General features: G+C 39.2%; 10 non-coding genes and 2 pseudogenes across 10 annotated transcripts; all 12 read right to left on the reverse strand.

Moving 5' to 3' along the window:
• Window positions 1-34: 34 nt before the first annotated feature.
• Window positions 35-117, reverse strand: trnal-uaa (transfer RNA leucine (anticodon UAA)). Its single transcript has one exon. It is a non-coding gene; the product is annotated as a tRNA-Leu (tRNA).
• Window positions 118-964: 847 nt separating this feature from the next.
• Window positions 965-1183, reverse strand: LOC146557873 (U2 spliceosomal RNA; annotated as a pseudogene).
• A 4794-nt stretch (window positions 1184-5977) lies between these two features.
• On the reverse strand, window positions 5978-6118 carry LOC146557874 (U2 spliceosomal RNA; annotated as a pseudogene).
• Window positions 6119-6745: 627 nt separating this feature from the next.
• trnav-uac (transfer RNA valine (anticodon UAC)) lies at window positions 6746-6828 on the reverse strand. Its single transcript has one exon. It is a non-coding gene; the product is annotated as a tRNA-Val (tRNA).
• Window positions 6829-7676: 848 nt separating this feature from the next.
• On the reverse strand, window positions 7677-7863 carry LOC146557876 (U2 spliceosomal RNA). Its single transcript, XR_014888844.1, has one exon. It is a non-coding gene; the product is annotated as a U2 spliceosomal RNA (small nuclear RNA).
• A 590-nt stretch (window positions 7864-8453) lies between these two features.
• Window positions 8454-8644, reverse strand: LOC146557877 (U2 spliceosomal RNA). The gene has a single exon (XR_014888777.1). It is a non-coding gene; the product is annotated as a U2 spliceosomal RNA (small nuclear RNA).
• Window positions 8645-9341: 697 nt separating this feature from the next.
• On the reverse strand, window positions 9342-9532 carry LOC146557878 (U2 spliceosomal RNA). Its single transcript, XR_014888840.1, has one exon. It is a non-coding gene; the product is annotated as a U2 spliceosomal RNA (small nuclear RNA).
• Window positions 9533-10169: 637 nt separating this feature from the next.
• On the reverse strand, window positions 10170-10252 carry trnal-uaa (transfer RNA leucine (anticodon UAA)). The gene has a single exon. It is a non-coding gene; the product is annotated as a tRNA-Leu (tRNA).
• Window positions 10253-11101: 849 nt separating this feature from the next.
• On the reverse strand, window positions 11102-11292 carry LOC146557880 (U2 spliceosomal RNA). The gene has a single exon (XR_014888814.1). It is a non-coding gene; the product is annotated as a U2 spliceosomal RNA (small nuclear RNA).
• A 637-nt stretch (window positions 11293-11929) lies between these two features.
• Window positions 11930-12012, reverse strand: trnal-uaa (transfer RNA leucine (anticodon UAA)). Its single transcript has one exon. It is a non-coding gene; the product is annotated as a tRNA-Leu (tRNA).
• An 849-nt stretch (window positions 12013-12861) lies between these two features.
• Window positions 12862-13048, reverse strand: LOC146557882 (U2 spliceosomal RNA). The gene has a single exon (XR_014888848.1). It is a non-coding gene; the product is annotated as a U2 spliceosomal RNA (small nuclear RNA).
• A 587-nt stretch (window positions 13049-13635) lies between these two features.
• Window positions 13636-13822, reverse strand: LOC146557883 (U2 spliceosomal RNA). Its single transcript, XR_014888849.1, has one exon. It is a non-coding gene; the product is annotated as a U2 spliceosomal RNA (small nuclear RNA).
• Between the last annotated feature and the right edge of the window lie 320 nt (window positions 13823-14142).

A 14142-nucleotide genomic window follows, 5' to 3' on the forward strand; every position in this document is an offset into this window, starting at 1 on the left:
CATTTCAGTTTACCAGTCATGAGGCTCCAAATTATACCAGGAGTGGGGTTTGAACCCACGAGAGCATGCGCTCATTGGAGCTTAAGTCCAACGCCTTAACCACTCGGCCATCCTGATGCATATATATTGTGCATGCGTGTTCCTTTAGGAAACAGGAAGATTGCTAGGAGAAAGAAACGTCTTAATCTTGTTTGTTAGGATCATAGCCATAAATGGAGGACTCTTATAAAGTCCATGGATTTTCATTCACACATATTACATGAGGTATCTACTCTTTACACACTAAGGATCCACACTACCAGGGCTACGGCACACAGCTGTTTTATAAATCATCAAAACCAATACTATCCTAAGATTTATTATATACAAAAATGATCTGTTCCAAAATGTTTTAATGAATCCTGAAAACAGAAAAACAATCTTCTGCACTATTAACCATCCACAAATGGAAACAACAGACAATACAGGTGATTTTAGCTAAAAAGCCAAGAAAAAATTGTGTGGGTTTTTTTTTTTTCAAACGATGTAATTTACAGCCACAGAGGACAGAAAGCTGCAGTATGTAGAGAAAGAGAAGAGTTAAACCTATAATCAACATGAGTCCTTGTAGATGGCAGCCTCCGGTTTTTAAAGACTTCTATTGGTCTCTAGTGGACAACAGAGGTAACTGCAGGATTGGAGCCAGAATAGTGTAACTGCAGTTGAAAACGACATATTTTTTTGATTTCCCATAGAAAGTGTGTGTCCAGCCACGTGTCAGTCCAAGTGGCAGGATTTAGTAATTCTGGTAATAGTTAAATGTAAGTCATTCACAAATATTAAGTCGCAAGATTTCAGTCTGACTAACCTTGGAAGATTACACGAAGACAATGTCCAGATATGCAGACGCACACATATATCTAGCGTATAAGAAAATTCTTTGCACAAACTGTTGAGTCAAATGCCATTTGTTTTTCACAGCTTCAGGGGGTGCACCGTTCCTAGAAATACTGCAATACCAGGTCGATGCGTGGAGTGGACGGAGCAAGCCCCTATTCCATCTCCCTGCTCCAAAAATCAATTTAATATATGGTCCCCGGGTAGGGGACGTATCAGATATTAAACTGATAAGAACAGATTTTTTTTTTTTTTTTTTTTTTTTTTACTTCTTTTATTTTCTTTCCACAACAATTCAAAAAACTTTTTCCATTTCCATTACAAAGACATATTTACATTTCATTTCTTTCCCACATTCATTCATCGCAAACCAATCATTTTCATGTAACATATTCATATAACTTATTGCTTTTCATTGCTCCTTTTCCCTTTCTCCCTCCCTTACTCTTTACCTACCACCACTTTTTAGGTGCCTTCGCAGTAAAGAAGGAAGGGAAATCTTTCCATCTATCCTTGATCGTGTCTATTCCCCATTTTTGTAGTTCATGCCAGTATGTCTTTTCAAATTCCCTCTCTACAGCTTTAGTCTTACCTATTTCCCCCTCTTTATATCCTCCCGTTATACAACTCTGTCTTGCCTTCCACAATTTCATTTTTACAATTGTTAACAACATACAACGTATTTTGTATCTCTCTTTTTCTATGCTGTTAGCCCTGAAAAGGGTAATCTCTTCATAAGTCACCGTGCCCAAACCTTTATACTTCCCCTTTACCCTTTCCCATACCTTTTTTGCGTATTCGCATCCCCAAAGTACGTGTTCTATTGTTTCCTCTTCTACGCAGTTGTCCCTCGGACACTTTTTCTGTTTTCCCAAGTTATGTGCATACATGATAATCCTCACGGGTAACCTTTTGTGTAAATGCATCCAATTAAAATCCTTCAAAACATTTTTAAAGGTCTTATCCTGTGCACATTTCCACACTTCTGGACTCACCGGTACCTGGTTATAATTAGCTTTCCATACCATTTTCTTATATAAAAGTTTATGGTTTAGTACGGTATCCACCTCTTTACATTCAGCATGTTTCTTTCCCCATCCCAGCATCCTCTGAAAATATTTTGGTCTAGTTTCCGCCTTTGGTCCCTTATTTTCCCACCCTATCAAAAAACGGTATGGAATCGCTAACCAAAACCATAACAATATTTGACATTTATGGACATAGTTCTGTTTCAATAGCTTGCATACATTTACATAAAACATTGTATCTAACTTCAAAGGGACATTTGGTACCCCTTTCCCACCATCTTCAATTTCTTGATACATTTGCGTTCTTTTGACATACTCATAACCCCCCCAAATAAATTTAAATATCGCTCTGGTTATTTGCGCTCTGTAGATCTGAGGCATCGAAAACACATAGGCCAGATGTAATAACTTCGGCACCACCTCACTCTTTATAATCAGAACCTTCCCCGTAATTGTTAATTTCCTTGCTTTCCAAAGGCCCAGCTTCTTTTCTACCGCACTTAACCTTTTTTTTCCAATTGCTAAGCTCATCTCCTTCCTTATTTCCAAAGGTGATTCCTAAAATATTCATTGGGCCTTGGCACAAAGTAAAATCACAGATATTATCTCTTCTACCCTCCCATGTCCCCAAATATTTATACATCGACTTCTCTTTATTTATCTTTGATCCAGTCGCTTTTTCATAAATATCTAAAATTTCTATCGCACCCTTTAAACTATCATCATCTGCCAGATATAATACTGTATCGTCCGCATACTGCGATATCTTTAAAACTTCCCCCCGCGGCATCGGAATCCCTTTTACTCTCTGGCTTTCCCTTATTGCGCAAGCCAAAGGTTCAACATACAGTACATAAAGAACAACAGATAATGGACATCCTTGCCTCAAACCCTTTGTTTGATACACTTTTTCTGTAAGGAATCCATTTACTTTTATTTTCAGACTTATGCCGTTGTATAAATTTTTTACCCATTTTTTAAATTTCTCTCCCAAGCCCATATACTGCATTACCCTCCACAAAAAATCATAATCTACCCTATCAAAGGCCTTTTGTTGATCTAGGCTCACACATAGTGCTGGCAAATTTCTATCTCTGACGTATGTGAGTATGTCTCTGTGTAGTTGCACGTTCCAAGACATTTGCCTCCCCCTAACCCCACACGTCTGATCCTTCTCCACTATTTGCATCATTACTCCCGCGAGTCTATTTGCCAATATCCTACTCAGGATCTTGTAATCCACACATAGCATAGTTAACGGTCTATAATTATCAAGTTGTTGTGGGTTACCTTTCTTGAATAGAATAGAAACCACACCCATCTTCATACTCTCTGTCATCTCCTTTCCCTCCATAATTTCCTTAAAAACTCCCAACAAATGTATCCCCACCATTCCCCAGAAAGTTTCGTAAAATTCCTTTGTTAATCCATCTATCCCTGGCACTTTGTTTGCCTTCATTCCTTTTAATACTTTATATGCCTCCCCTATTGTAACTTCCCCTTCTAAACTGTCGCTTTCTTCTCCCGTTAATCTCTTTTTTATTTTCTTTAAGAAAAAATCCCCTTTTTCTCCCTCTAATTTTTCTTTTCTAAACAAGACCTCATAATACTCCTTCGCCGTTTTAAGCATATTTTCCTTCCCTTCTATCATTTTCCCATCCTTCTCTAATTTTATTATAACTCCCTTTTTTTCCTTACTTTTCATCTTTTTAAAGAAAAAGGCCGAACATTTCTCGTTCTCCTCATACTCCTCCTGCTTTATCTTATATATTTCAACCCTTGCCTTCCTTTCAAGTAGTTCTTCCTGCTTCAATCTTAAACTTTCCATTTTCTCGTCCATGTTTTTGTTGTTTCCTTTTTCATTTTGTAGTGTATAAGTATATTCTATTTCTTTTTGCAATATACGAAATTCCTCTTTCCTTACGCTGGACCTTTCCGTACAATAATCCACCGTGAACTTTTTTATTTTGTTTTTTACATCCTCCCACCAATCCAATTTATTTATATATAAGCTTTCCATCTCCTCCCATAAAGGGAAGAGCTCTGCAAACCTTTCCTTATATTCTTTTTCCATAAGTACTTCGTTATTCAGTTTCCAGTATCCTTTTCCATAATCTATTCCTTCTATCTCCAAATCCACCACTATCATTTGATGATCTGTGAACAAAGCCGGTATTATTTTCCCTTGTTTTATTTTACACTTTTTCTCTATCAAGATGTAATCTAATCTACTTTCCATCCCTCTTGTGTTCTTCCATGTGTACCCCACTCTTTTCCCTTGTAGTGTGGCCATTACATCTATTAAACCGTATTTTTTTATAAAGGTCTTAAAAGGGAGCGAAGTTTTTATTTTCTCCAGTGAACAATTGAAATCCCCTCCCACAAAAATATTTTTCCTTGTCATAAAACAAGTGTCCATTTTTGAGAGAAGTTCTCTTCTTAATTTGGGATCCACATATGCATACACATTTATTATACGGTTTTGTGTCCCACTTTTTTCCACATCTACAACCATAACCCTTCCCTGTATTAAAGTATAACTGTCCTTTATTCGTATACTTTTATTCCCACATAACACTCCTACCCCAGTCCCATGTACTCCCCCTATACTCCAGACCGATTCACCTCCTCTCCATTCCTTCGTAAAGAGGTCAACATCCCCCTCATCTTTTAAATGTACTTCCTGCAACAAGCAGACATCAAAATTATAATACAACAAAAATTCATAAACCATTTTTCTTTTCCGAGCATTCCTAAGTCCCCTTACATTTAATGTTATTATTCGAAAGTTTCCCATGTCTTAAAACATAAATCAAATAAAAAAAGGGGTCTCAAAAACAAAACCAAAACAAATCAAAACCATAGGAGTTTTATTTCAGTATCCCCATTTTTAACTCTTCATATTAACCTGCGCCAATAAGTTCTTAATAAAGGAATCTTCCGATTTTTCTTCGCTTTCAGCCTCTTCCCCCGTATCCCCATCACTAGTGAAGTCACTTAAGGGGGTATGCATGCATTCAGTCTGTGTACCCCTCAAAACATGTCCCTCCGTATTTTCCACCTGCTCGATCCGTTCCTCCCTATCCTCTTTATTTTCCGTTTTTGTCTCTTCTGGAGAAGCACCTGAGCTCACCTTTCTCCGTCTCTTTGCTGATTTTCTCCGCGGCTTCGCTACTACTGCCCACACCTGTCCGTCCTCTGCTTGTTTCTCTCTCTCGGCGTCCGATTCACGTAATGTTCCTTCCTCCTTATTCCTCTGCTCTACTCCGCCTTCCTTGCTCCCAGCTCTCTCCTCGTTAAGGTGATCTTCGGCAGCCGTTGACGCCTCCTGTGTTCTTTTTCCGATATCAGCTTCTGCGTCCGATTTTCTATAATGTTCATTTCCTGCCGCTTCAGAATATGACCTTGGCCTAGTACAGTCTCTTGCCATATGGGTCTCTGAATCGCACAAATGACATTTTCTAGGTTCCTTACAGTCTTTAGTTATGTGGCCTATCTTCCCGCAACTCCTGCACCTCATTTGTTCACACCTGTCCGCATTATGTCCGGTACTGCCACATTTTCTGCACGCTTGGGGCTGCCCAGCATACACTAGGAAACCCCTATCTGCTCCTATGGAGAATACCGCGGGTGGATGGCAATATCCGTCCTCGGTAGACGTATCCACATTTAATTTGACTCGGAATTGTCTTTTTCCGGTCCATAGTCCTAAGCCATCCTTTATTTTGCGCACTCCTGGTAGTACTGTGACGTACCTTCCTAAGAAGTACTTGATTGTCTCTTCCGAAACCCAAGGGTTATACATATGGATCGTTAAAATCCTATAATCATTTCTGTACAAAGGAGTTACCGTATATTTCTTTAGTTCTTCGTTTTCTTCTCCGTGAAATCTCCTTCTCACCTCCTCCGCACATTCTCCCGTGCAAAAGGTTACATCATAATGTTTACTTGCCGTACTCTGCTGGAGGCAGTAGATTTCCTCAGGCTTTATCTTTAAAGCCTCGTAAAGGATCCTTCGTCCGAAGTTAATTCTGTCATGAATCTCGTCCTCTTTCTCCATCAACTCGAATCTCAAAGGATTTCTTGTACCTTGCATCCATGTATTTCTCTCATGAAAATTGGCCGACGCCGCCGCCATCCTGCATTGCTTCTCGCCTTGTAACTGATAAGAACAGATACTACACTTGATCTTAGCCAAAAGGCCGAGAAGCGATACCCACATATCGCACGACAGAAACGACTCATTCTGCTTACTGCAACTCTAACTCATGGTTACAATGAAGAACACAGTCGCCTTCTAACAAATGGTAGAGGACAGGTCGATGTTTTACTGACGTTTTACCTCCGAAACATCACAATATAACTATGGTCGGCATGTTTCAGTTTTTAAACGGCGCCACATATATGACGACACTTTAGTTTCTGAAACGCCGGTCAGCGCATGCCGGTTAATGAGATTCAAAATCACGTGGTCGCCTGCAGTCCAATCAGCGGTCGTTGAGACGGAGCGTCTTCAATTCATTTTTATAACTTTCTTGGCGTTATAATTGTTTTCATAATATGATAATTACATACTGTTAAATTTTTAATGTTTCTCCTCCCGGTAACTGTATTCCTGTTATGTCTGGGCTTTCCCTAATTGCACAAGCCAACGGTTCTACATATAACATGTACAGTAAGACTGAGAGGGGGCGACCTTGGCACAGACCTCTCATTTGTCTTTCATCCCAGCTTTTTTGGGGGTGACTGGGTGGGGGGATATTGCTCACAGCAAATTCCTAAAAACCTCCTATTGATCATTGTTGCTCCCATAGATACATTTCAGTTTACCAGTCAAATTATACCAGGAGTGGGGTTTGAACCTACGAGAGCATGCGCTCATTGGAGCGTAAGTCCAACGCCTTAACCACTCGGCCATCCTGATGCATATATAGTGTGCATGCGTGTTCCTTTAGGAAACAGGAAGATTGCTAGGAGAAAGAAACGTATTAATCTTGTTTGTTAGGATCATAGCCATAAATGGAGGACTCTTATAAAGTCCATGGATTTTCATTCACACATATTACATGAGGTATCTACTCTTTACACACTAAGGATCCACACTACCAGGGCTATGGCACACAGCTGTTTTATAAATCATCAAAACCAATACTATCCTAAGATTTATTATATACAAAAATGATCTGTTCCAAAATGTTTTCATGTAATCCTGAAAACAGAAAAACAATCTTCTGCACTATTAACCATCCACAAATGGAAACAACAGACAATACAGGTGATTTTAGCTAAAAAGCCAAGAAAAAATTGTGTGGGGTTTTTTTTTTTCAAACGATGTAATTTACAGCCACAGAGGACAGAAAGCTGCAGTATGTAGAGAAAGAGAAGAGTTAAACCTATAATCAACATGAGTCCTTGTAGATGGCAGCCTCCGGTTTTTAAAGACTTCTATTGGTCTCTAGTGGACAACAGAGGTAACTGCAGGATTGGAGCCAGAATAGTGTAACTGCAGTTGAAAACGACATATTTTTTTGATTTCCCATAGAAAGTGTGTGTCCAGCCACGTGTCAGTCCAAGTGGCAGGATTTAGTAATTCTGGTAATAGTTAAATGTAAGTCATTCACAAATATTAAGTCGCAACATTTCAGTCTGACTAACCTTGGAAGATTACACGAAGACAATGTCCAGATATGCAGACGCACGCATATATCTAGCGTATAAGAAATTTCTTTGCACAAACTGTTGAGTCAAATGACATTTGTTTTTCACAGTTTCAGGGGGTGCACCGTTCCTAGAAATACTGCAATACCAGGTCGATGCGTGGAGTGGACGGAGCAAGCCCCTATTTCATCTCCCTGCTCCAAAAATCAATTTAATATATGGTCCCCGGGTAGGGGACGTATCAGACATTAAACTGATAAGAACAGATTTTTTTTTCTTTTTTATTATATACAAAAATGATCTGTTCCAAAATGTTTTCATGTAATCCTGAAAACAGAAAAACAATCTTCTGCACTATTAACCATCCACAAATGGAAACAACAGACAATACAGGTGATTTTAGCTAAAAAGCCAAGAAAAAATTGTGTGGGTTTTTTTTTTTTTCAAACGATGTAATTTACAGCCACAGAGGACAGAAAGCTGCAGTATGTAGAGAAAGAGAAGAGTTAAACCTATAATCAACATGAGTCCTTGTAGATGGCAGCCTCCGGTTTTTAAAGACTTCTATTGGTCTCTAGTGGACAACAGAGGTAACTGCAGGATTGGAGCCAGAATAGTGTAACTGCAGTTGAAAACGACATATTTTTTTGATTTCCCATAGAAAGTGTGTGTCCAGCCACGTGTCAGTCCAAGTGGCAGGATTTAGTAATTCTGGTAATAGTTAAATGTAAGTCATTCACAAATATTAAGTCGCAAGATTTCAGTCTGACTAACCTTGGAAGATTACACGAAGACAATGTCCAGATATGCAGACGCACACATATATCTAGCGTATAAGAAAATTCTTTGCACAAACTGTTGAGTCAAATGCCATTTGTTTTTCACAGCTTCAGGGGGTGCACCGTTCCTAGAAATACTGCAATACCAGGTCGATGCGTGGAGTGGACGGAGCAAGCCCCTATTCCATCTCCCTGCTCCAAAAATCAATTTAATATATGGTCCCCGGGTAGGGGACGTATCAGATATTAAACTGATAAGAACAGATTTTTTTTTTTTTTCTTCACACATATTACATGAGGTATCTACTCTTTACACACTAAGGATCCACACTACCAGGGCTACGGCACACAGCTGTTTTATAAATCATCAAAACCAATACTATCCTAAGATTTATTATATACAAAAATGATCTGTTCCAAAATGTTTTCATGTAATCCTGAAAACAGAAAAACAATCTTCTGCACTATTAACCATCCACAAATGGAAACAACAGACAATACAGGTGATTTTAGCTAAAAAGCCAAGAAAAAATTGTGTGGGGTTTTTTTTTTTCAAACGATGTAATTTACAGCCACAGAGGACAGAAAGCTGCAGTATGTAGAGAAAGAGAAGAGTTAAACCTATAATCAACATGAGTCCTTGTAGATGGCAGCCTCCGGTTTTTAAAGACTTCTATTGGTCTCTAGTGGACAACAGAGGTAACTGCAGGATTGGAGCCAGAATAGTGTAACTGCAGTTGAAAACGACATATTTTTTTGATTTCCCATAGAAAGTGTGTGTCCAGCCACGTGTCAGTCCAAGTGGCAGGATTTAGTAATTCTGGTAATAGTTAAATGTAAGTCATTCACAAATATTAAGTCGCAAGATTTCAGTCTGACTAACCTTGGAAGATTACACGAAGACAATGTCCAGATATGCAGACGCACACATATATCTAGCGTATAAGAAAATTCTTTGCACAAACTGTTGAGTCAAATGCCATTTGTTTTTCACAGCTTCAGGGGGTGCACCGTTCCTAGAAATACTGCAATACCAGGTCGATGCGTGGAGTGGACGGAGCAAGCCCCTATTCCATCTCCCTGCTCCAAAAATCAATTTAATATATGGTCCCCGGGTAGGGGACGTATCAGATATTAAACTGATAAGAACAGATACTACACTTGATCTTAGCCAAAATGCCGAGAAGCGATACCCACATATCGCACGACAGAAACGACTCATTCTGCTTACTGCAACTCTAACTCATGGTTACAATGAAGAACACAGTCGCCTTCTAACAAATGGTAGAGGACAGGTCGATGTTTTACTGACGTTTTACCTCCGAAACATCACAATATAACTATGGTCGGCATGTTTCAGTTTTTAAACGGCGCCACATATATGACGACACTTTAGTTTCTGAAACGCCGGTCAGCGCATGCCGGTTAATGAGATTCAAAATCACGTGGTCGCCTGCAGTCCAATCAGCGGTCGTTGAGACGGAGCGTCTTCAATTCATTTTTATAACTTTCTTGGCGTTATAATTGTTTTCATAATATGATAATTACATACTGTTAAATTTTTAATGTTTCTCCTCCCGGTAACTGTATTCCTGTTATGTCTGGGCTTTCCCTAATTGCACAAGCCAACGGTTCTACATATAACATGTACAGTAAGACTGAGAGGGGGCGACCTTGGCACAGACCTCTCATTTGTCTTTCATCCCAGCTTTTTTGGGGGTGACTGGGTGGGGGGATATTGCTCACAGCAAATTCCTAAAAACCTCCTATTGATCATTGTTGCTCCCATAGATACATTTCAGTTTACCAGTCATGAGGCTCCAAATTATACCAGGAGTGGGGTTTGAACCCACGAGAGCATGCGCTCATTGGAGCTTAAGTCCAACGCCTTAACCACTCGGCCATCCTGATGCATATATATTGTGCATGCGTGTTCCTTTAGGAAACAGGAAGATTGCTAGGAGAAAGAAACGTATTAATCTTGTTTGTTAGGATCATAGCCATAAATGGAGGACTCTTATAAAGTCCATGGATTTTCATTCACACATATTACATGAGGTATCTACTCTTTACACACTAAGGATCCACACTACCAGGGCTACGGCACACAGCTGTTTTATAAATCATCAAAACCAATACTATCCTAAGATTTATTATATACAAAAATGATCTGTTCCAAAATGTTTTCATGTAATCCTGAAAACAGAAAAACAATCTTCTGCACTATTAACCATCCACAAATGGAAACAACAGACAATACAGGTGATTTTAGCTAAAAAGCCAAGAAAAAATTGTGTGGGTTTTTTTTTTTTTCAAACGATGTAATTTACAGCCACAGAGGACAGAAAGCTGCAGTATGTAGAGAAAGAGAAGAGTTAAACCTATAATCAACATGAGTCCTTGTAGATGGCAGCCTCCGGTTTTTAAAGACTTCTATTGGTCTCTAGTGGACAACAGAGGTAACTGCAGGATTGGAGCCAGAATAGTGTAACTGCAGTTGAAAACGACATATTTTTTTGATTTCCCATAGAAAGTGTGTGTCCAGCCACGTGTCAGTCCAAGTGGCAGGATTTAGTAATTCTGGTAATAGTTAAATGTAAGTCATTCACAAATATTAAGTCGCAAGATTTCAGTCTGACTAACCTTGGAAGATTACACGAAGACAATGTCCAGATATGCAGACGCACACATATATCTAGCGTATAAGAAAATTCTTTGCACAAACTGTTGAGTCAAATGCCATTTGTTTTTCACAGCTTCAGGGGGTGCACCGTTCCTAGAAATACTGCAATACCAGGTCGATGCGTGGAGTGGACGGAGCAAGCCCCTATTCCATCTCCCTGCTCCAAAAATCAATTTAATATATGGTCCCCGGGTAGGGGACGTATCAGATATTAAACTGATAAGAACAGATACTACACTTGATCTTAGCCAAAAGGCCGAGAAGCGATACCCACATATCGCACGACAGAAACGACTCATTCTGCTTACTGCAACTCTAACTCATGGTTACAATGAAGAACACAGTCGCCTTCTAACAAATGGTAGAGGACAGGTCGATGTTTTACTGACGTTTTACCTCCGAAACATCACAATATAACTATGGTCGGCATGTTTCAGTTTTTAAACGGCGCCACATATATGACGACACTTTAGTTTCTGAAACGCCGGTCAGCGCATGCCGGTTAATGAGATTCAAAATCACGTGGTCGCCTGCAGTCCAATCAGCGGTCGTTGAGACGGAGCGTCTTCAATTCATTTTTATAACTTTCTTGGCGTTATAATTGTTTTCATAATATGATAATTACATACTGTTAAATTTTTAATGTTTCTCCTCCCGGTAACTGTATTCCTGTTATGTCTGGGCTTTCCCTAATTGCACAAGCCAACGGTTCTACATATAACATGTACAGTAAGACTGAGAGGGGGCGACCTTGGCACAGACCTCTCATTTGTCTTTCATCCCAGCTTTTTTGGGGGTGACTGGGTGGGGGGATATTGCTCACAGCAAATTCCTAAAAACCTCCTATTGATCATTGTTGCTCCCATAGATACATTTCAGTTTACCAGTCATGAGGCTCCAAATTATACCAGGAGTGGGGTTTGAACCCACGAGAGCATGCGCTCATTGGAGCTTAAGTCCAACGCCTTAACCACTCGGCCATCCTGATGCATATATATTGTGCATGAGTGTTCCTTTAGGAAACAGGAAGATTGCTAGGAGAAAGAAACGTATTAATCTTGTTTGTTAGGATCATAGCCATAAATGGAGGACTCTTATAAAGTCCATGGATTTTCATTCACACATATTACATGAGGTATCTACTCTTTACACACTAAGGATCCACACTACCAGGGCTACGGCACACAGCTGTTTTATAAATCATCAAAACCAATACTATCCTAAGATTTATTATATACAAAAATGATCTGTTCCAAAATGTTTTCATGTAATCCTGAAAACAGAAAAACAATCTTCTGCACTATTAACCATCCACAAATGGAAACAACAGACAATACAGGTGATTTTAGCTAAAAAGCCAAGAAAAAATTGTGTGGGTTTTTTTTTTTTTCAAACGATGTAATTTACAGCCACAGAGGACAGAAAGCTGCAGTATGTAGAGAAAGAGAAGAGTTAAACCTATAATCAACATGAGTCCTTGTAGATGGCAGCCTCCGGTTTTTAAAGACTTCTATTGGTCTCTAGTGGACAACAGAGGTAACTGCAGGATTGGAGCCAGAATAGTGTAACTGCAGTTGAAAACGACATATTTTTTTGATTTCCCATAGAAAGTGTGTGTCCAGCCACGTGTCAGTCCAAGTGGCAGGATTTAGTAATTCTGGTAATAGTTAAATGTAAGTCATTCACAAATATTAAGTCGCAAGATTTCAGTCTGACTAACCTTGGAAGATTACACGAAGACAATGTCCAGATATGCAGACGCACGCATATATCTAGCGTATAAGAAATTTCTTTGCACAAACTGTTGAGTCAAATGACATTTGTTTTTCACAGTTTCAGGGGGTGCACCGTTCCTAGAAATACTGCAATACCAGGTCGATGCGTGGAGTGGACGGAGCAAGCCCCTATTCCATCTCCCTGCTCCAAAAATCAATTTAATATATGGTCCCCGGGTAGGGGACGTATCAGACATTAAACTGATAAGAACAGATTTTTTTTTCTTTTTTATTATATACAAAAATGATCTGTTCCAAAATGTTTTCATGTAATCCTGAAAACAGAAAAACAATCTTCTGCACTATTAACCATCCACAAATGGAAACAACAGACAATACAGGTGATTTTAGCTAAAAAGCCAAGAAAAAATTGTGTGGGGTTTTTTTTTCAAACGATGTAATTTACAGCCACAGAGGACAGAAAGCTGCAGTATGTAGAGAAAGAGAAGAGTTAAACCTATAATCAACATGAGTCCTTGTAGATGGCAGCCTCCGGTTTTTAAAGACTTCTATTGGTCTCTAGTGGACAACAGAGGTAACTGCAGGATTGGAGCCAGAATAGTGTAACTGCAGTTGAAAACGACATATTTTTTTGATTTCCCATAGAAAGTGTGTGTCCAGCCACGTGTCAGTCCAAGTGGCAGGATTTAGTAATTCTGGTAATAGTTAAATGTAAGTCATTCACAAATATTAAGTCGCAAGATTTCAGTCTGACTAACCTTGGAAGATTACACGAAGACAATGTCCAGATATGCAGACGCACACATATATCTAGCGTATAAGAAATTTCTTTGCACAAACTGTTGAGTCAAATGCCATTTGTTTTTCACAGTTTCAGGGGGTGCACCGTTCCTAGAAATACTGCAATACCAGGTCGATGCGTGGAGTGGACGGAGCAAGCCCCTATTCCATCTCCCTGCTCCAAAAATCAATTTAATATATGGTCCCCGGGTAGGGGACGTATCAGACATTAAACTGATAAGAACAGATTTTTTTTTCTTTTTTATTATATACAAAAATGATCTGTTCCAAAATGTTTTCATGTAATCCTGAAAACAGAAAAACAATCTTCTGCACTATTAACCATCCACAAATGGAAACAACAGACAATACAGGTGATTTTAGCTAAAAAGCCAAGAAAAAATTGTGTGGGTTTTTTTTTTTTTCAAACGATGTAATTTACAGCCACAGAGGACAGAAAGCTGCAGTATGTAGAGAAAGAGAAGAGTTAAACCTATAATCAACATGAGTCCTTGTAGATGGCAGCCTCCGGTTTTTAAAGACTTCTATTGGTCTCTAGTGGACAACAGAGGTAACTGCAGGATTGGAGCCAGAATAGTGTA

Source organism: Mchenga conophoros, linkage group LG15, assembly GCF_057382185.1.
Source record: "Mchenga conophoros isolate Kocher_MC1m ecotype Shallow Benthic linkage group LG15, M_conophoros_male_GT1.1, whole genome shotgun sequence".
Lineage (NCBI taxonomy): Eukaryota > Metazoa > Chordata > Actinopteri > Cichliformes > Cichlidae > Mchenga > Mchenga conophoros.